Source organism: Lissotriton vulgaris, chromosome 1_1 (genome assembly GCF_964263255.1).
Source record: "Lissotriton vulgaris chromosome 1_1, aLisVul1.2, whole genome shotgun sequence".
NCBI lineage: Eukaryota > Metazoa > Chordata > Amphibia > Caudata > Salamandridae > Lissotriton > Lissotriton vulgaris.
The window spans coordinates 1,866,645,720-1,866,668,177 of NC_141685.1; positions in this window are offsets into that span (position 1 = coordinate 1,866,645,720).

The window sequence follows — 22,458 nt, forward strand, 5'->3', positions numbered from 1 at the left end:
GTTCCTGTCATTCAGACCAATCTGGGAAGATTGCATCTTACCTGTTCTACGATGCCTGCTTTGTGGAGAAGAATGCGTGTTAAATATCTGTCTAACACTACCATCGGCAATGCCAATGGATGTTGACGCAATACTGGGTCCGGCAATGGCTCATGTGTTGTGTTGCCCCCAACGGCTACCAATCCTGATGACGGCATTCATTGAGATCTCATGGCAAATCCAGCAGGAGGTGAGATATGCGTACCAACAGGCGCACAGGTACCACCTGCTATGAACATTGCTAATGCGACTAATGCTGACGGCGATGCTTCACATCTGTGTACAATTGACCTTCTTAATGAAGTGGTTGAACTTTCATCTACTGCGGTAGACGATTTCTTTGCCAGCCATGATGACTTCATGTTTTCTCCTGACACCGAGAATAACCTTTGGAACTGTATTTTTCTACCATTTGATTTGACTTTTTTCCAAAGTAAAATGAACTTTGGCACAAAGCAATCTGCTTAAAGTAGAACTATTCTTAGAGAACAAGAATTCTTTGAACACTTCCTAGGAACAATATTGACCTAATACACATACCAAAGCCAAAACAGTTTGTATATTCTGCTATGGGATGGTCTCAAACTTTTTTCTGTATTTTAGAGCCATTTCATAAATGTAAATTTCGTGATTCATTCGGTTAGCATTTCTATTTCATATGCTTACAAATGAGATCATTGCTTTTAAATGCGTATTGTACAAATGCAAAATTTTTTTCTTTCTCATGTGCAAACCATTTTAAATACATTTCATGTATTTTTGTGTGGGATTTTAAAACACTTGCTCTAGCTTATATGTTTTAGTACTTGAACTTAGATGTACATGATAACGTGGAGTGGATTTTATGGAACATTTTAGGACCCTATTGTAATTTTCCCGATTCATGCCCTTCAATAGGTTTAAATCACTATGTCCTTATATAGGCATAAGAATCATAACCATATTTAGATATAGCTCATGCACTCCAAATACGGCAGGGCTACTTCCACTAGTTCCAAAAATCTACAACGATTTCTTAGAAAACTCAGCTTCAGCGGCTAGGGACTTCCCCTTGCTCGAATACTGACTTGTCCAAGAACTCCTGGAGTTTTCAAAGAACTTTGAGTCTTTAATGACGTTATTATGTCCACCTTTACGCCAAACTCAGCAACTTCAAGGTATGAATATGACCACACTTGCCTTAGCAAACACAAGGTAGTATGGGCCAGTCGACTCTCTACTTACCAGACGCATCCTGGTAGTGCAAGTGCCGAAGGAAGCCGGCCCTCCAGCAGACACACTGAGAGAGACCTTGCCTTTTCTACTGCCGAGAAATCAAGCTCCAGTGTTTCCAAGCTACCCATGCGGATTGTTGGGAAATCGAGTTCTGACTCTGACCTTCTTCCTTCCAAATTAAGGTACGGAGCTGATTAGACCCTAAGAGAAATCTTTGACAGATTCTTGGCAAAGAATAGTACATTTATTCTATACCTCACTTACTCCTTCCCTCGTACCAGGCTTAGATTAGGTACACCAAGGTAGGCGTATTTTAGACGCACCAGTTGAGTACTTTTTAGCCTCTGGTATTTATGTATGTATTTATCTATGGTCTAGGAACGATACAATGCTCTTACAGTATTATTTTATTCTACTCTTTTTACTGTATGCATTAAATATTGCAACCAGTTTTACGATTGTAGCAGTTCGTTTCTTATGCTTGAGAAAGAGGACTGTTCAATAACTCCTTTTATTAAAAACGCCTGTCTTTCTATTTTCTCTGCACCTCTGATGAAACGAAGCATGCACGTTTGACCGAATAAAATAACTATCTATTGTTTCCACGACTCTGATGATCAGTTTTATCTTGGGGAAACAAAGTTGTCATGTTTATGCGGTTGTCAGAAACTAATCCCTTCTTGTGAATTCGAGAAAGTTTCTAGTGACCTCTGAGATAGCTGGCACTCACAATTAAGTCTAATATATTTCGATAGAGACCTATTCGACATAAGTCCTACGTCACATCTATAGGATATATTATTCCAATACGCAGAGCCTATTTGGAATATAGGAACTACATTACATGGTGCCCAATGTTTGGTAAGGCACTAATTTAACACTAGATACTAGAGTAACTCAGTTGTGATTTTCACAAAGACCCCTTTTTCCCGTAAAATACTTCAATAGACGTCTGGAGTGGGTTAAAGGATAAAATCCGCCATAACTGAGTAGGACAAAAAAATCCAATTTATTCGTTTTTGGTTTGTTAAACGTTGAAGGATACAGTGTTCCAAAATATTGTGCACCTTATCTTTGTTTCCTTGAAACTTGCTCTGCAAACTTTAATTAAACAATGTCAAATAACGACAACACCGAAGCTGGTGGATCTGGAAATCATCGACCAGGTCTTGACACCACAGAGTTTAATGAAGACGACGTGGATGCTATAATCATCCTAGAAAATGTAAGGAAAACCATAGATATAAAGCTTATAGAAAATGGCCCATCAGCAAGAGGTGGTAGGGTAATATTTGTCATAGAGGCACATGAATATTGGCAGACAGAGGTATTCCATTCATGGATTATCTTTACACAAGCAAATCCAACAACACGTGTTCCACTTCTACAAGATAGAGGAACACCCAGCGGAATACGTTCCTTTCAAGGACATTGAAATTACACTAACTTACCAAGAGCATCAGCTCTGATTTAAAGGCGCCCTACAACATCAAAATCACATTACCTGGCTCGGTCCACTAGGTAGACCAGGAGCGACATGGCCGGTACGAGCCAGCTATACAACACATCCTGACATTGAGAGAATGTCAGATGTTGAAACTATTAGCTCAGCTAAAACAATTAAAATCCATCGACAATTGGTACAATATGTCATGCAGACTCTAACAGTCCAACCTGCTATCAGAATTCCACAGCACACCCCTCATCAGGGGAACACAAAGAAAATTACACAACAGACTATACAATCGGTCATTGGTAAATTACTCGCAAAAAGGAAACAAATTCCATTTTGTTTAGCCCAAAAAATTACTCAAATAGAGGCAGTATTTCCAGATAGTACACCTCATGAGAAACAGAGGATTTTAACAATCTGTTTACCAATGGGGATAGCTCCACGCGTGGAGGACTGTGACACTTGGGGTACAGTCTTTGCTTCAATCTACACAAAACACATGGTGTCCTGTCTATGGCGGTAATACCAGACGTCCTCAAATAGATTCAAAATGAATACGGACCAGAACCTGTCTTGAATCTTGGTATAAAATTACTAAAAGATTACAAACAGGTTTTGGCTATTTTATTAACTAACATTAAAGGTGAAGAAGCATCCGTGGCAATCCGCCAAAAATTAAAAGAACTCGATATTACTGAGCAACCGTATGAACTTGCCAGAATTATTGTAAAATCCTATGAAGAACCAGAAAGAGAAAGTTTTGGAGGGAAACCTGTGAAGACCGAACTGACAGAAAATCCTGAAAAAGTTTTTATCAAAAATAATCTAACTATTCCTTAAAAGAAATGGCAAAATTGTAAACAGTCACTTCCTAAAGAGAAGCGCTCTCAGTCCAGAGGTAGATCTCCTCAAAAGGAGCACTCTGAAAAGAGGTATAACCTTAGAAATAGGGATAATTTAAGAAAATCTGATAGATATCAAGATACTGATACACAATCCTCTTGTACCTTTCAGACTTCCTCGCAGAAATCCGAAAGAAGAGGACGATCAGAACACAAAGAAGAACACGTGAAGTCCAAAGACAATCAACATGTTCCGAAAAATAAAAAAACTCAATTCACCAAGAAGAAGGTAGCAAGTCTTAAAATCAGACATGCCGAGGATCTTGAGGATACAACTCAAGAACGGGGAGTTGGCCAAGACAATGCTGGACAGAGCAGCAGAGGTTACCATAGCTTTAGGATCCTGAAAGATCATCTGGAGACAGTGGATCTGAATGACTGCATTCAGGTTTAAACTGTCGACACCAGGGTTAGTGTACCCCACAAGTTACATGAAGTGACAATCCTGATAGAGGGGGACATAACTAGGAAAATAAAAGCACTATTTTGGTAAAAACTATCCAAGGGTTATGACATTCTTCTGGCTGAAAAAGACTGGCCACCTAAATTTGTCGGGGAGTGCCCACATGGCGAGGAGATCATTATGCCAGCCTTCTCTAATCATATTCCTATTCATAAAAAATACACCTATGCCAGAAAATGAGCTGTGGCCCAGGCTCCAGCATTATTTAAAAATCATGTGGGATGGGATGGGATGAGGACTCTCCTCACCATAACACCCAGTTAAAAAATAAACCTACTGCTCAGAGGCAGTATTCTGTAAAGAAGGAAAATAAAAAACAAGTCAGGGAGATCTTAGATCAACTTGAAAAACAAGGGGTGATTGAAACATGCACCTCATCCATGAATAATCCTTTGTTTACTGTCTCCAAACCAGACAATACATATCGTCTAGTTTTGGACTTTAGACATTGAAACTCTTGTTGCAAAACTTTTGCAATACAAAATGCACACAGTGCAGCACTGATGAATAACATTGTTCGCTAAAAATTATAAAACTACATTAGATATTTCAAACGGTTTCTTCTGTCAAAACATTGCACCTGAAAGCAGGTACTTGACCGCTTTCTCAATAATGGGGACACAACAACCCTTTTTCCGTCTACCCCAGGGATTCAAGAACAGTCCTGGATTATTTTCAGCCAGAGTAACAGAGTTACTACAAATGTACGATGATGAGGCATTATCTTATGTCGATGATATCTATCTTACAGATGATGATTTGGACAGACACTTGACCAGGGTGAACACCATGATACTTGGATTCGCCTCTGAAGGGTATAAATTCAACTTTAAAAAATCAAGAATTGCCCACCTCAACGTCCTATTCTTGGGATACAAACTATCAAGTGAAGGCAAAAGCCTGGCAGCAAACTTTTTAAAAAAATGTGCGCTGCTCCAACCTACAAATACCCTGAAAAATATACAGTCAGTTTTAGGATTGCTGAATTTCGGAAGAACATACATTCTAAACTATGTGTAAATATCAAGGACCCCCTGAGAGGATGGATACTACAAGTCCTAGGTCAGGGATTAACAGCATGAAAAGTAACAACCAAGGCACTTGAACCACAGACTATTTCTGTTTCAGTAAAGTAAACCTAAGGAAAGAAAGGATGTAAGTAGGTCTAAATTCAATTTTTATTGCTTACCAAGTAATAAGGTTTCACAGACAAATACAGATCATTAAATTTAAAAAGAAGATATTTCTCATTAAATAATTAATAAAATTTCAACAAAAAAGCATTCAATATACAATTTAAAACAATATTTTATATAGAATCATATTTAAAAAGTGGCATCAACAAATTAGTTCTCTACGTGCGTTTCGGCGACCAGCGCCTTCTTCTGGAGTAGCCATATCTTCTTTTTAAATTTAATGATCTGTATTTTTCTGTGAAACCTTTTTACTTGGTAAGCAATAAAAATCGAATTTAGACCTACTTACATCCTTTCTTTCCTTATGTTTACTTTACTGAAACATAAATAGTCTGTGGTTCAAGTGCCTTGGTTGTTACTTTTCATGCCATACATTCTAAACTACGCATAAAGGGTTAAACCTCTCTACGAATTAATCAAACCTGATTTCAAACCTACTACCTGGAATCAAAAACACACAGAAATGTTGCGTTCAATTCAAAAGGACATGTTGGCAACAACACATTTTCAGACACGTGACAATGTACGCAACCTTGTAATCTGAATCATCCCAGTGAGATGCGGATTAACATACTTAACCTTTAATGAAGGTGAAAAGGTACCAATAGCTTACAAATCACACTTATACACACAAGCTGAAATGAAATACACTTCAACAGAAAAAAATCTGAAAGCGGTTCAGACTGCGGTTGCAAAAGAGAGAGCCCTCGCGCAGGAGAAACTCATTAGAGTGGTAACTCCTGTACCTGCCTTAGAGGCAGTGACAAAGGCAAGCATTACAACTGCAAACGCTCTACATCCAAGATGGATACAATGGGTTAATTCTCTTGTTGCGACAGACGTTGAATATGTTTTTGACCCTTACTTAAAGACACAAGAATTTCTCCAATACGAACAAGAATGTCCTCTGCCAACTGAAAATCTGCCTCTAGAACATTATGGCTGTATAATATATACAGTATAATATATAATATATAGTATAATATATACAGACGGATCAGCACAGCCCGCAATTGGGGGTAAACAAGCTCATAGTGCTGCATGCGTGATTGTTAAAGGTCGCAAGCACGATGGTAAATTCAGACCCATGGTCACAAAAACTCAACCTCTCAGAGACTGTACAGCTCAGCGAGCTGAACTGCAGGCTTTCAAGATGGCGCTTGAAAATACAGATCGCAAATTCCCCACACTCGTAGTGTGCGATTCGTATTATTGCGTCCAGTCTTACAATGAATATCTGCAGAACTGGGTTGAAAATGGTTTTAAAGACGCAAAAGATAGCACAATCAAGCATAAAATGCATTGGGAACAAGTAGTTCTTTTACAGAAAGATCCACAAAAGACTCACATGATCCAAACACTGAGTCATCAGAGTGATGACGTTCACGTTGAAGGGAATTCATTGGCTGATGAAGACGTGAAGGCAGCTGTGAAAATGGTTTCCATAGCTGCAAGCACTCGTTCAAAAATGAAAATAGACGATGAAACCATGCTTGCTGTCAATGCCACGAGCAAAGGCAGTGAGGCTGCGTTACCTCTAAACTATCGACTCGAGTATACATACATTATTGATGCAAACTGTGTTCCTTTTGCTTGAATCCCTGGAGTGGGGGATAGGGTACATCCCAAACAGGAACCGGGGAGGTGCTCTGACTCACGTAGCACATATGGGAGAGGGTCTGATAATCTCTATTAGAAGAGATGTACTGGTGGCCAGGAATGAAAGCCCATATTTACGAATTCTGGATTAATTGTGATGACTGTTACAGAGATCACAGCTTAGAGCGCCACCTGATTCCTGACTACAGTGTAGCCAGGCACACCGGTACCATCTGCTATGAACATTGCTAATGTGACTAATGCTGACGGCGATGCTTCACATCTGTGTACAATTGACCTTCTTAATGAAGTGGTTGAACTTTCATCTACTGTGGTAGATGATTTCTTTGCCAGCCTTGATGACTTAATGTTTTCTCCTGACACCGAGAATAACTTTTGAAATTAGCACTCAATGTATTTTTCAACTCTGAAATTCGACCTTCATTTTTTCAAAACAAAATTTCTAACTTTGGAACTGTATTTTTTTACATTTTGATTTGACTTTTTTTCCAAACTAAAACGAACTTTGGCACAAAGCAATCTGCTTAAAGTAGAACTATTCATAGAGAACAATAATTCTTTGTATACTTCCAAGGCACAATATTGACCTAATACACATACCAAAGCCAAAACAGTTTGTATATTCTCCTATGGGATGGTCGCGACCTTTTTTCTGTATTTTAGAGCCATTTCATAAACGTAAATTTCGTGATTCATTTGGTTAGCATTTCTATTTCATATGCTTATAAATGAGATCATTGCTTTTAAATGCGTATTGTACAAATCCCCCTATTTTTTCTTTCCCGTGTGCAAACCATTTTAAATACATTTCATGTATTTTTGTGTGGGATTTTAAAACACTTGCTCTAGCTTAGCTGTTTTAGTACTTGAACTTAGATGTACATGATAACGTGGAGTGGGTGTTGTGGAACATTTTAGGACCCTATTGTAATTTTCCAAATTCATGCCCTTACATAGGTATAAATCACTATGTCCCTATATAGGCATAAGAATCATAACCATATTTAGTCATAGTCCAAATACGGCTGGGCTACTTCCACTAGTTCCGAAAATCTACAACGATTTCTTGAAAAACTCAGCTTAAGAGGCTAGGGACTTCCCTTGCTCGAATACTGACTTGTCCAAGAACTGGAGTTTTCAAAGAACTGAGAGTCTTTAATGACGTCATTATGTCCACCTTTACATCAAACTCAGCAACTTCAAAGTATAAATGTGCCCACACTTGCCTTAGCAAACACACAGTGGTTTGGAGCAGTTCGACTATCTTGCCTGACGCATCCTGCTAATGAAAGTGACGAAGGAAGCAGACCCTCCAGCAGACATACTGAGAGAGACGCTGTCTATTCTCCTGCTGAGAAATCTAGCTCCAGTGTTTCCAAGCTACCTTTATGGGTTTTTGGGAAATCGAGTCCTGAGCCTGACCTTCTTCATTCTAAATTAAGGTACAGAGCTGATTAGACCTTAAGAGAAATCTTGGACAGATTCTTGGCAAAGAATAGTACATTTATTGTACACCTCACTTGCTCCTTCCCTTGTACTAGGCTTAGGTTAGGTACACCAGGGTGGGCGTATTTTAGGCGCACCAGTTGAGTACTTTTTAGCCTCTGTTATTTATGTATGCATTTATCTATGGTCTAGGAACCATACAATGCTCTTAAAGTATTATTTTATTCTACTCTTTTTACTGTATGCATTATATATTGCAACCAGTTTTACGATTGTAACAGTTAATTTCTTATGCTTGAGAAAGAAGACTGTTCAATAAATCCTTTTATTTAAAACGCCTGTCTTTCTATTTTCTTTACACCTCTGATGAAATGAAGCATGCACGATTGACTGAGTAAAATAACTATCTATTGCTTCCACGACTCTGATGATCAAGTTTCATCTTGGGGAAACAAGGTTGTCAAGTTTATGCGGTTGTCAGAAACTAATCCCTTCTTGTTAATTCAAAAAAGTTTCTAGTGACCTCTGAGCCAGCTGGCACTCACAATTAAGTATAATATATTTCGATAGAGACCTAGTCGACATAAGTATTACGTCACATCTATAGGATATATTATTCCAATGCGCAGAGCCTATTGGGAACTACACTACAGAGTTTGTTTAACATATCAACACCAGGCCTTGGCTGTGGGGAGCTCCCCCTCCCCATCCCAGCAAGACCCAATGCCCACCTACCCAGCCCCAGCCCCAGCAAGGGCAACGGGAACTTCATGGCGTGATTCATAGAGAAAGGCGAGCCTGCGCGCAGCCCTGGCACTCAGTGCATTAATCAGTGTCAGGCCCTCAAACCGCGATATGAGGAGGAATTCACCATATTGTGATGTAGATTAACGCGCTGCTGAATAATTGATCAGAGCATATGGAAAAAGGAGGGGAGGGAGGGAAACGGCGCACCTAGCTGGGCTCAGTGTCTAGCCATTTCTCCAGTTGAGCCTCACTTGTTCCCAGCTGGTCACACCTCCTCTTTTAAATCGTTCACGAGTATTCGCTGCCCCGTCTGCTCTTTGTGTAAGGTAGAAACTGAGGCCCAATGAAGCCCAATTGTGTGATCCTGGGACGGTGAGTTTAACTCATTGCCGCTCTATGTCCCCATAGGTCCCATTTGAGGATATTTACAATCAAGCTAAACTCTTACTGGTAAGTATGAAACAGAAATAGGTTGTTTCTATAAAGGGTGTGTTGTTGGTACTTGAAGGAGAGCTTCTTAGCACCACCCCATGAATGCGACTGGGTGACCGATGTTCGGGTGTCCGGCTCTGGAGCACAAAAACATTAATTTTGACCCAAAACAGATTTGGGACAAAAAGTAGTCTTGCTGTTTTTATTTGGCATCCGAAGGGGCTAGGGATCTCTGTTGAAATGCCAGTCTATAGTGGGGAAAGGTCTTTTCCAGTTACTCAAACAGTTGGTTTGGAGTTAAAAGACCAGCGTCCTAATTCACTTCCTCTTTTAACCTCTGGATTTGCGGGATGGAAAGTTTCCCCGTTTATGTGGTCCCATATGTACCTCACTTGGGCCTTCATATAAACATGTTGGGCCCGATTCACAGAATAAATGTAAGACAACATCCTAAACTTACTACTTTTGGTATTCAAAGAATGCACTTACTAATTTTGGTATTCACAGAATGGATTTACAACTACTAAGTTTACGCCTGCACTCGGGCCAGAAATCCTGGCCCGGAGGTGGAGCTACCGGCCCAGAGGCGGAGCTTTCGGCCCAGGGGCGGAGCTTCTGCACCAGAGGCGGAACTTCCGGCCAAGAGGAGGAGCTTCCGGCCTGGAGGAAGAGCTTGCGGCCCAAAGGCAGAGCTTCCGGCTTGGAGGTGGAGCTTTCGTCTCAGAGGTGGGGATTTAGCCATGACTGAAATTTCCTATGATGGCAGCTGTTTCCTATGATTAAGGGGCGGTGCCCCAAAACGCATCAGGAAGTTTTGATAAGGTCAGAGTGGGAAGGATGCCGAATAAAGTACATGTTGAACAGAACTCCTGGGAGTTGCCTCCTCAAGCTCTGGGCATGTTTTGGACACATACACACACACACACATATGTGTGCGTGTATGTGTGTGTGTGTGTGTGTGTATATATATATATATATATATATATATATATACATATAGTCTTTGAGAATAGGATTAGCACAGTGCCATCCACGCCGAGACAGAAAAGGACAAAGTCTTTTGCCATTTCTACAGCAAAGTCTTTAAGCATAGGATTAGCACAGTGCTGTCCTTGCAGAGCTTTAAAATGACAAAAGCCATTCATCACTCCAGGCACAGTATTACAGCTTTGAACTGGTAAAATACCAACTCAAGCCAACCTGAAATGAGTAAAAGCAACCCCTGACCCAGTGTTTCATTCTAATTAGAGCTTTTCAGAGAGGTATAGCTTTGTCCAGACACAAGGGAAGATGGGCCCTGGATTCCCTCCTTGGTCATCACCTACTCAGTCATTCTTTAGACAGACTTCTTTTCATCTCTCTGTATTGTCTCTTTCCTTATCCTCCCTTTCTCACTTCCCCTGCTCCCTCCACTACTTTTCTCTCTCTTTTCTCGCCTCTCCTAATTGTATTGCCTATTTGTTTGAGTTTTATAGTGTAATTGTTGAACTTTTTCTGTTACATTGTTGATTTTCTGTTATATTGTTGCTTCTCATGTAAAGCGCTCTGATACGTCCGGGTCTAGCCAGCGCAATATAAAACTCTTTAAATAAAATTAATAAATAAGGGAGCACCCAGTATAAGTCAAAACAAAACCCTTTCAGGTATAGAGTTAGGCATAAATTATGCAAAAAAGGAGAGAACTCTGGGTAGTTCTCAAGTTTTGGTGGAAAGCAGCTCCTGTTAGAGCACTCTCAACACCAGTGACACTCACATCTGCTCACCTCAAATGTCTGTTTTTCTATCAAAGTCTTTAAGCATAGGATTAGCACAGTGCCATCCATGCCGAGATAGAAAAAGACTAAGTCTTTTGCCATATCTACAGCAAAGTCTTTAAGCATAGGACTAGCACAGGGCTTTCCTTGCCGAACTGTAAAATGACAAAAGCCATTGATCACTCCAGCACAGTATTACAGGTTTGAATTGGTAAAATACCAACTCAAGCCAACCTGAAATGTGTAAAAGCAACCCCTGGCACAGTTTTCGCTCTAATTAGAGCTCTTGAGAGAGGTATAGCTTTGTCCAGACACAAGGGAGCACCCAGTATAAGTCAAAACAAAACCCTTTCAGGCATAGAGTGATGCATAAATCATGCAAAAAAGAAGGAGAGAACTCTGGGTAGTTCTCAAGTTTAGATGGAAAGCAGCTTCTGTTTGAGCTCTCTCAACACCAGCGACACTCTAGATCTTCTTACCTCAAATGTCTGTTTTTCTATCAAAGTCTTTAAGCATAGGATTAGCACAATAACATCCACACAGATATAGAAAAGGAAAAAGTCTTTTGCTATTTCTGCAGCAAAGTCTTTATGCATAGGACTAGCACTAGCACAGTGCTGTCCTTGCCGAGCTGTAAAATGACAAAAAGCCATTCATCACTCCAGGCACAGTATTACAGCTTTGAATTGGTAAAATGCCAACTAAAGTCAACCTGAAATGAGTAACAGCAACCTGTGACACAGTGTTTCGCTCTAATTAAAACGGAGAAAGGGGGCAGGGTAGAAATCATTTTACCCTCTAGACCTGCATCTGAAGGACACCAAGGGCCTACCATTAAACCCGGCAGGTGCATGTAAGGTGCGTGGACTGGGCCGGAAAATAAATGAAATAACTAGGAGTTTTTTTAATTAATTAGTCCCGGGGGTTAAATACCGGGGGCAAAAGTATTAAAGTTTATGTGGGGCCAAGAGGGACCCCCCAGCCTCGGGGTCATCACCCCCAGGCTTAAAAAGAAAAAAATGGTGATTCGGGGTCCAAGGTCCCCAAAGCCGTGGGGACCACCACCCCCCGGGACTTTATGTATTGTGGGAGGGGGACTGAGTGGCCCACCACCAGGAGCACTGGAGGGCCCTGTTACACCCGGGGCTTAAAAACAAATCGTTGGGTGGGCTGCAAGGTCTCCAAAGCCTTGGGGACCACCACTCCCCGGGGCTTTATGTATTGTGGGAGGGCCAGCTCTTGCAGTATCCCGGGGTGTGCATCCCTCCCTCCCATAGCAAGGAAATCTGTTCTCTCTTTCAAAATGCAAATCAGATTTGTTTTCCACACGGGGAGCTGCATGTTAGTAGCTCACCATGTGGCAGAGCAATACTGGCTCCCATTCGCGTAGAAGTTGTGCACCAAAGGCGGTAGTGTCGTGCACCCTATAGATTCTAAGTTGTGCATCCAGGGAGTGTACACCAAGGGGCCGCACTGAGCGCTGAGCTGAGTGCACAACTTTTGTTTTTTCATAAAAATAGCCCCTGTCAGTAATTTCTAATATCTCCGGGGACCCTATCCCCCGGGTCTTATAAAAAATGTTGGGGACCATGGGGGGAGCCCACCGGCTCCCCGCATTACTTTTAGGATGGGAAAAGTTACGCAAAAGTGGTGCAAGGGTGTTGTAAATCTGGTTTGGATTATGAAAGAGAGAGCAGGGTGCATCTGCAGGCTAAGTGCAGGTTACTGTGGAGGTAACAAATACTATTCTAAGTCCAGGGGGGTGCATCTGTAGGGTAAGTGCATGTTAGTGTAGGGGTAACAATTACTATTCTAACTGCAGGAGGTGCATCTGTAGGGTATGTGTTGGATAGTGTCTGAGTAACAATTACAATTACAAATCCAGGGGGTTGCATCTGTGGGGTATTTGCTGAATAGCGTATGAGTAACAATTACTGTGAAAAAGAAAGGATTTAAAATAGACGGAGACACGCACTTTCACGGTGAACCTGGAAGAAGAGAAATTGACGAGAAATGATTTCCGACGTGTTTAGGCTTGAGAGCCTGGTCACTCATTAAATTGGGTCTGGCAGATAAGTGTGTACTTATTCTGCAAGAAGCCTTTCGGGGTCTTGTGAAAGAAAGTCATCTTTAATAATTGTCTCTCGCTGCGTGTACTTGCAAGGTCATCTGATTTGCTCGTATGTTAAAAACAGAAACTTTCTACACCTCTTTTTCAATGGTTGTGAAGCATTGTAAGAATACGTATTACCGACCAATCCCTTTCATAGCGCAGATTTTGAAAAGCATTTGATTGGCTGTTGTGTGATCGCCTCTACCTTCCTGATGCTAATGTTGATTGGCTTGTTTTTTCTATGTGACGTTACGATACCCACACCATGTACGTAGCCCATTTTGTGACACACTTTATTTTAGAATGTGTTTCAAAAACTACTTGTGGTAGGGTGTTTTTAACTTAAACTGTGTACTCTGCTTACAAGTTTGTTGACTGCAAAGGTATTTAAAAATGTTATTCTATTTTCTATTTTATCATAATTGTGCTGACTTTTTTCCTTTAACGTGGAGTACTTTGTCCTTTCATTAAATGTATTATTCTTCGAAGAATCCTTGAAAGAAAAGTGCACAAGTTTTCAAAATATTTTTATTGAGTCTTATATATTCATCACATGAATGAAATGCAAAAAGTTTTTTCATTCATTGGTATCACGCATTGGACCACATTTCTTTTATTTTATCATAAGTACTCAGGGGGCATATCATCAACAACTAGCGATATTTATCGCTAAATGAGCTTAGCGATATTTTTTTAATCGCCACGTATCGCCGGATTTTATCGCAGAGATAACGTACTATTAGTAACGTTTATCTCAATTGCAATAAAATATTAGGCGATAGCGGCTCAATGCGTGAATATCGCTGGAAATCCAGCGATATTCAGGTATTAACGTCAATAGGGTCTTAACCTGAATATCCACCTCCAATTGGATATACAGGTTAAGAAGTGGTCTGAGCAGGCGTTCGTTTTTGGCGATATTCGCAGTTAGCGCAATTCTTTTTCATCGCTGTGCCTGCCATGAAAATAGGCCATAGCGGAGTTAGCAACTGCTTTCAATCGCTAACAGGTTGGGTACAAACACTTTACATGTGTCACTATTGCCGATGTAGTTTCCTGATCCAAGATGGCAGCGCTCTACCGCGCATGCGCAAAGAAGACAGGCAGGTTGAAAAGTCTGACTTCCTATCTCATCGAGGTTTCGCGTTCTAGTGTTGCCCTCGTTACTTATTTGTGAACTTGTGGTTACAGAACTTCCTCTCGCTTCTCCCGCAAGCCTGAATCCTTGTTTGTTTGCCCAGGACTTCCCGCTTTCATTCCTATGCGGTTTTGCCCTCATTTCCTTAGAGGTTACCGTATTTTCACCCCCATTAGCCTCCGTGGGACCGAACTCCTCTGGTGAGTGTGAGTGCGCAGGCGGTGCTAATTACCGTTCGGCTCCGCAGACCTGCCGGGTTTTGCTCCGTGGGTCTGCTGGGTCGGCGGGGGCAGTTTCGTAGGCAGTTGCGCTTACCCTGAGGGGGTTCCTCTGTACGTTGAGCAATCGCTATCTTGCTTCCCGTTTCTTTATACCTTCGTTCGGAGCAGTATTGGTGCCTATATGTGGTAAATGATTTCTATATCTTTTCCCTTTCTACCACTTCATCAGAATGTCTTGTGTCATCATGGAATGTTTGAGTACCTTACTGTGGCTAGATCGTCAGTTGGTGATCTCAGGCTGAGGAGCTGATAGCTCACTCCTGGTGGGGTTTCTCCTTTGTATCTTCTTACCTTTTAACTTGCCACCTATCTACCTGCTAATAAAGAGGGATCTACTACTACACCTAGACTACGGATCATCATTTATGTACCACAGTTTGGCGACGTTTCTTGGACTAACCTACGCTGCAAGGAAAGAGGATTGAAACTCAACTTTAAGGAAACCAAGGACTGTATTGGGACTCAGTAAAAGCCAAGACTGGAGAAAGCTAATCACCTGGAGAGCAGAGAAATGCCCAGTAAGCCCCACCAGTGTCCTTTTCAGCTTGGACAGCCTGCACCCTGGGTGTTTGTTTTGTGTGAAAGCCAACTGCCATTTAGCTGTCATCTGGAGACTGTCTGTCTCCAGCTACAGGAGCCACTGACTCAGCGGCCTGATCACCCTGCTGCGTTTTCTGGATGCCTTTTGCGCCTTGACAGCTCGCCCTCAACCACTGTGGAACTGGTGTCTTTTCCCACAGTGTGGGCACTTCTCCTCCTGCGAGCGCTTGCTGTATTTGCTCTTCTGAAGGTGTCCCGGCGCTAGCAGTACACTCTTCCTCACAACGGCCAGTATCTGTGGTGTTATGCTGTTGTGTCTCTACTCTTTCCATTTATGGAGATGAGTGCCATTTAAGCATTCTTCAAGTGAAGCCTGTCCTGCTTTTCGAGTGTTGCTTGGTGTGTTTGGACCAATTTGCTTAACGTTAATTCTCTCGTCAGCGTCAACAAGATGACAGTTTTGGGTGTAGCTGTGACCTTTCTATCACAAGTTAGTGATTTTGCGCTTCAATGTTAAAAGGACATACAGCCTATGGACAATAGCATTCCTATGTTATCTTGGAATATTTCAACCGCCTTGCAGCCTTTCAAAACCGCAGTCAGTGCGCGTGCCTCTCACCTCTTCACACCCGTCGCCTGGCAAGCCCTCTATGACGTTTTGCTTCGTTATTTGCTGCTTTGCTGCCTCATGTCGTTTTGGTGCAAAAGCGTGCCTGGAACCACTCGGTGGACGTCACATAATCGCACCGTCATCTTGCGATTTACTTGTTCTTTTAGTCAAGTGTAGTCTTCTCTGTACAACGTCCTCTGCCAACCACGTTGTTCTCATTGATAAAGTTTTGGGAACCCGGGTGAGTCACAATGCATCGCGCACAAGCAGCATTCCTTCGACCTCAACATCAGCGTATCTGGTTCCATTTTCTCATGTTCCACGGATTTTTTTGCAAGTATACATCTACGAAGGACTTAGACCCGTGGCCTACTTTTCAGGACTTGCCTGCACGTCACTCCACTTAGTTTCCTGGGGCCCCATTTATGAGAAATGACGCATCGCTGCGTGAAAGCAGAGATGCGTGACCTCTCAGTGCACACTCCTTCGGACATTCCTGATGCGTCTTATTTAATGTATGACGCATCATGTCGCAAGGAGTTACAGATATGTCAGTATTTCTGACGTATCTGTATGGCACAAAAGTGAAGCATTGCTGGAGTGTGTCACAAAAGTGACGCAACTCCAGCAATGCGCCCTTTCACATGGGGAAAGCTCCATGTGAAAGGGCTTGTGTCAGTCTTATGCCTGCTGTGAGGCAGGCGCAAGATTTTGACGCAACAGCGTCCTAAAAGTGACGCAGTGAAATCTCATAGATTTCACTGCGTCACTATTACGATGTTTTTTGCGGGGGAACGCCCCCTCTGCATACATTATACCTGACGCAGGTATAATCTGGCTCAGGGGTTTAAAAAGTGAAGCATTTACCTAGATGCGTCACTTTTTAAATATGGTGCAACAAGGCGCATGTTTTATGCCGCCGATGCGTCACAAAAAGTGACGCATCAGCAGCGCAAAACTGACGCAAGGCCTCATAAATGAGGCCCCTGGTGTGAAGTCACTCATCGGAACTTATGGACAATCCTGGCTAAGAAGACCTCGGGTGAGAAGTCGCTCACCGGAGCTAAACTCTTTTGTTTATTCCTATTCTTATGCTTCAACTTATTTGTATCTCATTGTGGGCTGGTGTGTGTGTTGGGCATAATGGATTGTTCCGTCTATCTTTGGGAGGTTGTTAGAGTGTTTTCCCATTTGTGTATTCATGTCAGTGGGTATTTTATGCTGTGTCCTACCATTGGGAGTTTGGGTTGGGTTCCTAAGGCAACATCTTAACCCTAGGGTGTACCCTTATTTAGGGGAAGGTGTGGGGCTAGTCAATGCCATATTTTGAAACTAGGGCGATGTTGTACCTTATGATGTACCCTGTATATATATATATATAGGGGATGTTGTAGTCTTGGTCTCACAGGGTGTGTATCCTGTGTTTTACCCTGCTTGGGAAGCTAGGGTGTTTGTGTCTTGTTTTGTTTCCCTTCTTTCCCTGCCTTACCTTTGCACCCTAGAGTTTGATAGGGGCATTTGGTAGTAGGGGAAGGTTGAGGACCTAGCTACAGGTTCCTGGTTTCCTGACGCTCCCGTGGAACTATATTGGTAAGATCCTTACAACATGTCATTAGCAATAAATATCGCTGACATGCAAAGCGGGCCCCAAACCGCTCGCTATTGCCTACAAACTGTTGCTAACTGCTGTTAGCGAAAAGCTTGCTAATAGGGCGATGAAATTATCGCCGCTTTAGTGGGAAAAAGTCCTGCTAAAGCGGCGATAAGGCCCTTGATAATATGCCCCTCATTTCTTAAGTTTACATTATATAAGTGTTGCCCCATCATCTTTTTTTTAATGTTAGGGCTTTTTTTACTTTCAGGTAAAGTAGAATAGAAGTGCTACGACAAACAGTCCCTGACTACTTCATCTTTCTTTTGTATGTACATTTCATGTCATTATTACATTTCACAATAATTTTAAAAAATTGAAATAATTAATATTCACATTAACATTTGAAGACACAATTATATTATTTTGTTGAAAAGAAGTGCTTGCGAAGATAATCCTCCTGTTCTTCACGAATGAAAATTGGTAAAAGCACTACTCAATATAAATACTTTTAACCCATTTTCACTATAGAAGATAAAGAGTATTCTCCTTTATTATAAAATCAAATGTAAATTAAAAAATACATTAACAATATGATACTTCTGTGGAAATGAAAGATAAAGTGAAGACGGTTACATTGTTCCTAATCATCAACTTGCACGTAGCAATTCCTTAATTAACGTATAATTCTTGTATAGTTCTTTTGTTACTTTGTTATTATATTCCATTTCAACTTAAACATACCACATTTTATAATCATTTAAATATTTTTGCTTTCTTTTTTTAAAATATCAAAAATATACCCATTTACAGAATTTACCTCTGTTCGATTTTCTTTCCTTCCTGCTTCGAAATTCATCCAACTCCACTGGAGAGGACATAATGGGCCATATTATCAAGAAAGAGTGATACATTATCGCCGCTTTTATCGTCAGGAAACTGCTGTTAAAGCGGCGATAATGGGCTTGATAATATGCCCTTGTGAACTCCCAGAGAAGCCAAGGTTAACACCAGAACCTGGTCTCCTATGGGAATTCACAAGGGCATATTATCAAGCCCATTATTGCCGCTTTAGCAGCAGTTTCCTGCCGATAAAAGCGGCAATAATGTTTCGCCCTTTCCTGATAATATGGCCCATAATGTTTTATGTATTTTTAAATATACATTAACAACATGTTCCCTCTGAGGAAATGAAATATATTCTCAATATGCTTCCGCAGCCCCAAATCATTACCTTGCTCCTAGTTTCTTCGCTCGTATTGATTCTCTGAAACAAAACTAATCATCCCACGGGTGTGGTTTATATACTTTTATGTTACTTAACAGTCTTTAGGATCAATTTATTGCTCCTCCTACTTTTAAGTCACGTTTTTCAGTTAACAGGTGTTCTAATTTCCAGTGTTTTAGTGCTTAATGTGTTTATGTAAATGTGCCTCTTTCCATATTTTTTAACGTTCGTATAATTTCTAAAATGCTTTATTTGAATTAGTTTTTCTTATTAAATCATTTCTATAGGTTACTTTTCTTTTAATACGAGTATTAATATTCATTCCCCTTTTTTTTCGACTTATCATTCAAGTAACTTCACTTTTTGTGTAAAACATTTGTATTATTCTTCATTACGCTAAACCCCTATTTTCCCTGCATCCTGTGCCAGAGATACTCTCTATTAAACTTTGAGTATTCTAATTTATATCCAAGTATTAATTTATTTAATTCCATTACAGCGAGTTTTAATACATTTATTCATCTAATATTTTTTTTGTTTCTTTATACACTGCAAGGGATACTGTTATTTGTCTAGAATCACACTATTAATCAGTGTCCATTTGAAAAAATCGAGAGAGAATGATTTGGTTGGTTGCTGTGTTTGCAGTTACATAAGTATGTACATTATTCATGTAGTGGTGTAACCACCTTCACACTTGTGCTTTAGGTCTACAATTCTCCAGTCACTATCCATATACTCCAGCAAACACAGTGTGACTGCTGCTGCAATTTCAAAATGAGTCTTTCAGTGCCATATAATGATTCATTCACTAAAGAAGAAATCAACCAATCAAGAATTCACCCAGTGTCTTTACTTATATTAATGTAATCATTCAGTCAGTAAGCATGTACTCATGCAGTGAGCCAGGCTTTAGGGAATGGAGTGATTCAAAGTACTATGTAATATGCATGTAGAGGTGTAATAATCTTCACATTTGTGCTTCAGGACTACAATTCCCCCCTCTCTATACATACCAGGGGTCTGCAACTAGTAGCTAGGGAGCTACTGGTAGCTCACCAGCACTCTGAAAGTAGCTCTCAGAGGTGAAGCCAAACCAAGCCAATCTCAGAGATTCTGTGTATATTAAAGAAGGTAGTACTGCTCATCTCACTACCTTTAAGAGTTACAGACAGTCAAACGAATGGAAAGGGGCGACCACTCGGTCCCCCCGAACGTATGGTAGGGGGCCCTGATCCTCCCGGGAAACCATTTTGGGCGGGGGGGGGCGTGTCTCGGCTGGTATGCCCGAAGCGGCGTAGCCGGGGCGCGCCTTTTCCCGCCCAAGAAGGGTTGTCCTAGACACCTACACCGTTGGCCACGCCCCGTAGGCGTACCAGAGGAGGGTACACGCCCTCTCGAAGAGGAGTAAAAGGAGCAACAATCCAAAGAAGCATCCTCTTGTTCCTGTGCTTGGAAGCTGCACCCTCTCGTTGCACGTGAGCCCTCGACGGAACAAGGAGCAATTTTGAGAACTTGTAATTTTTGTGTTTCTCTTCCAGGAGCCTTCTCTTCACTTCGGACCTCCGGATCCAGGACCTCGTTGAGCAGCTAAGCAGCAAGGGTCGGTTATCCAAACAACGATGCCTGGCAAGAAGGTCAGAAAGAAGGCAGGGACGGAGCAGATGCTCCACATTCTGATGAAAGATATGGCAAGCATGAAGAAGCAAATGGAGGCAATGAACAGTACGGGCAGACCGAAGAAGGTCATCAGACCAGCATTGCCGGGAGTAGTTCCCGCAGGGAGAGGTAAAAGGGCCAGGAATAGGGCGGCAGGGGGGGAGGCCCCAGTTCCCGAGTCACCCCCGGTAAGCCCAGTTAGTCCGGTCGAGGCCCCGGTACCCATCCCGGATGCGGGCCAACCGATTCCGGTTGTAGTTACGCCCACCAGCGAGGAGGAAATGCCTCCGGAGTTGGCCGCCCAGTTGGCCGCGTGGCTTGGGAAGAATACCGAGGGTACGGCGGCACCCGGGGACACAGCCAAAGAGGCTAAATTGCTAATGAAGCAGTTGCGGCAATCGCGAGATGCTGCGAAGGCGAATCTCCCTCTTGTCCCCTCACAGATTCCCTCGGAAGGACCAACGGCTGGCGGTGAAAACTCAGCGGGACCAGCTATGGAATCTGGTAAGCAGCCACTGCCAATGGCAAGTGGGGGGTCTTTGCCCTCAAGGAGGGAAAAAGTAGTTCAGCATATTCCACTGGCCACGAAGGAAATGATTTGGGCTGATAAATATGTAAATATGTTTTCACTTCTGACTGACCATCATGAGATTGAGTATGTTAAGGCTCAGAAGGATTTGTTGCATCCGAGTGTGTGGCGCGCAAAAATGGCGGGCTTCAGGGTGGATGAGACAATCTCTAATTGGGCCAAGGCCTTTGGGATGTTTACAGCTATTATGGGGGAACGTAAGCCAGAGATTTTAAGTGAATTAGCCTGTTATCAAACACGCATAATGGATTTCTATGAGACGTATGAGGGCGATCAATGGAGGGGTTATGATAGTAAGTTTCGTAAAGCCAAGGAGCACGATTCGTCTCTGACGTGGGACTGTCTCGACTCCGTATCTTGGCAGAAGCAGCTCTTGCCGGGCACGACGAAGTCGTCCTCGCTCGGCGAGTATGGGTCGGCGCCTTCCCGCCATCAATCGGCGGCGCCCTTTCGAGCAAACCCCGCTGGTGATCACCAACCCAGGAGTGGTGGGAATGGGGGTAGGAGGGGGGTTTGCTGGAATTTTAACAGAGGCACGTGCACGAGGCCACAGGGCACATGTAAGTTCAGGCATGAGTGCGCAGGATGCGGACACTCTTCACACCCTGAGAGTTCGTGCAGAGCCAAGAATGGGGATACCGGGGGTAGAGGCGGTGCCAAACAGGTCTAATTACGGCCCAGGGGAACCACTTCCTACCCCCGTAGATATCATGGCAATGATCCCCTGGCTAAACGAATACCCTGATCATGTCTCCGCTGGGGTGTTACGGGACGGCTTCTCATATGGGTTCCACATCCCGGCGGGGGATTTTCGGGGGGAATCACTGTATAGAAATCAACTGTCTGTTCAGCAGCACCCGGTGGTTGTAGAAAGCAAGATTGTGAAGGAGGTTGCCCGGGCCCGGGTCGCCGGCCCATATAGGCACCCGCCGGTTCCTAATTTAATTTGTTCACTGTTGGGAGTAGTCCCCAAGAAGGACCCAGGTGAGTTTAGGTTAATTCATAACTTGTCGGCTCCTAGGGGTCTTTCGGTAAACGATGCGATTGATCCAGGAGTCTGTTCGGTGCGGTACGCATCCTTTGATGAGGCGTCGCCATGTTGAATCGCATGGGGCCCGGAGCGCTGATGGCTAAATCGGATATTGAATCAGCATTCGGTTTGCTCCCGGTACACCCTCAGGATCAGCGTCTGTTAGGTTTTGTGTTTCAAGGACGCTATTACATGGATAGATGTATGCCAATGGGTTACTCCATCTCTTGTGCTTATTTTGAGAAATTCAGCTGTTTTCTGCAATGGGCGTTCACCAGAGCTACGGGCTATACACAGGTGATGCTTTACCTAGATGATTTTTTGTTCTTGGGGCCAGCCGGTGACACAGAATGTGCACAGGCTTTAATGGAATTTTGCAATCTCATGAAACGGTTTGGTGTGCCATTGGCAC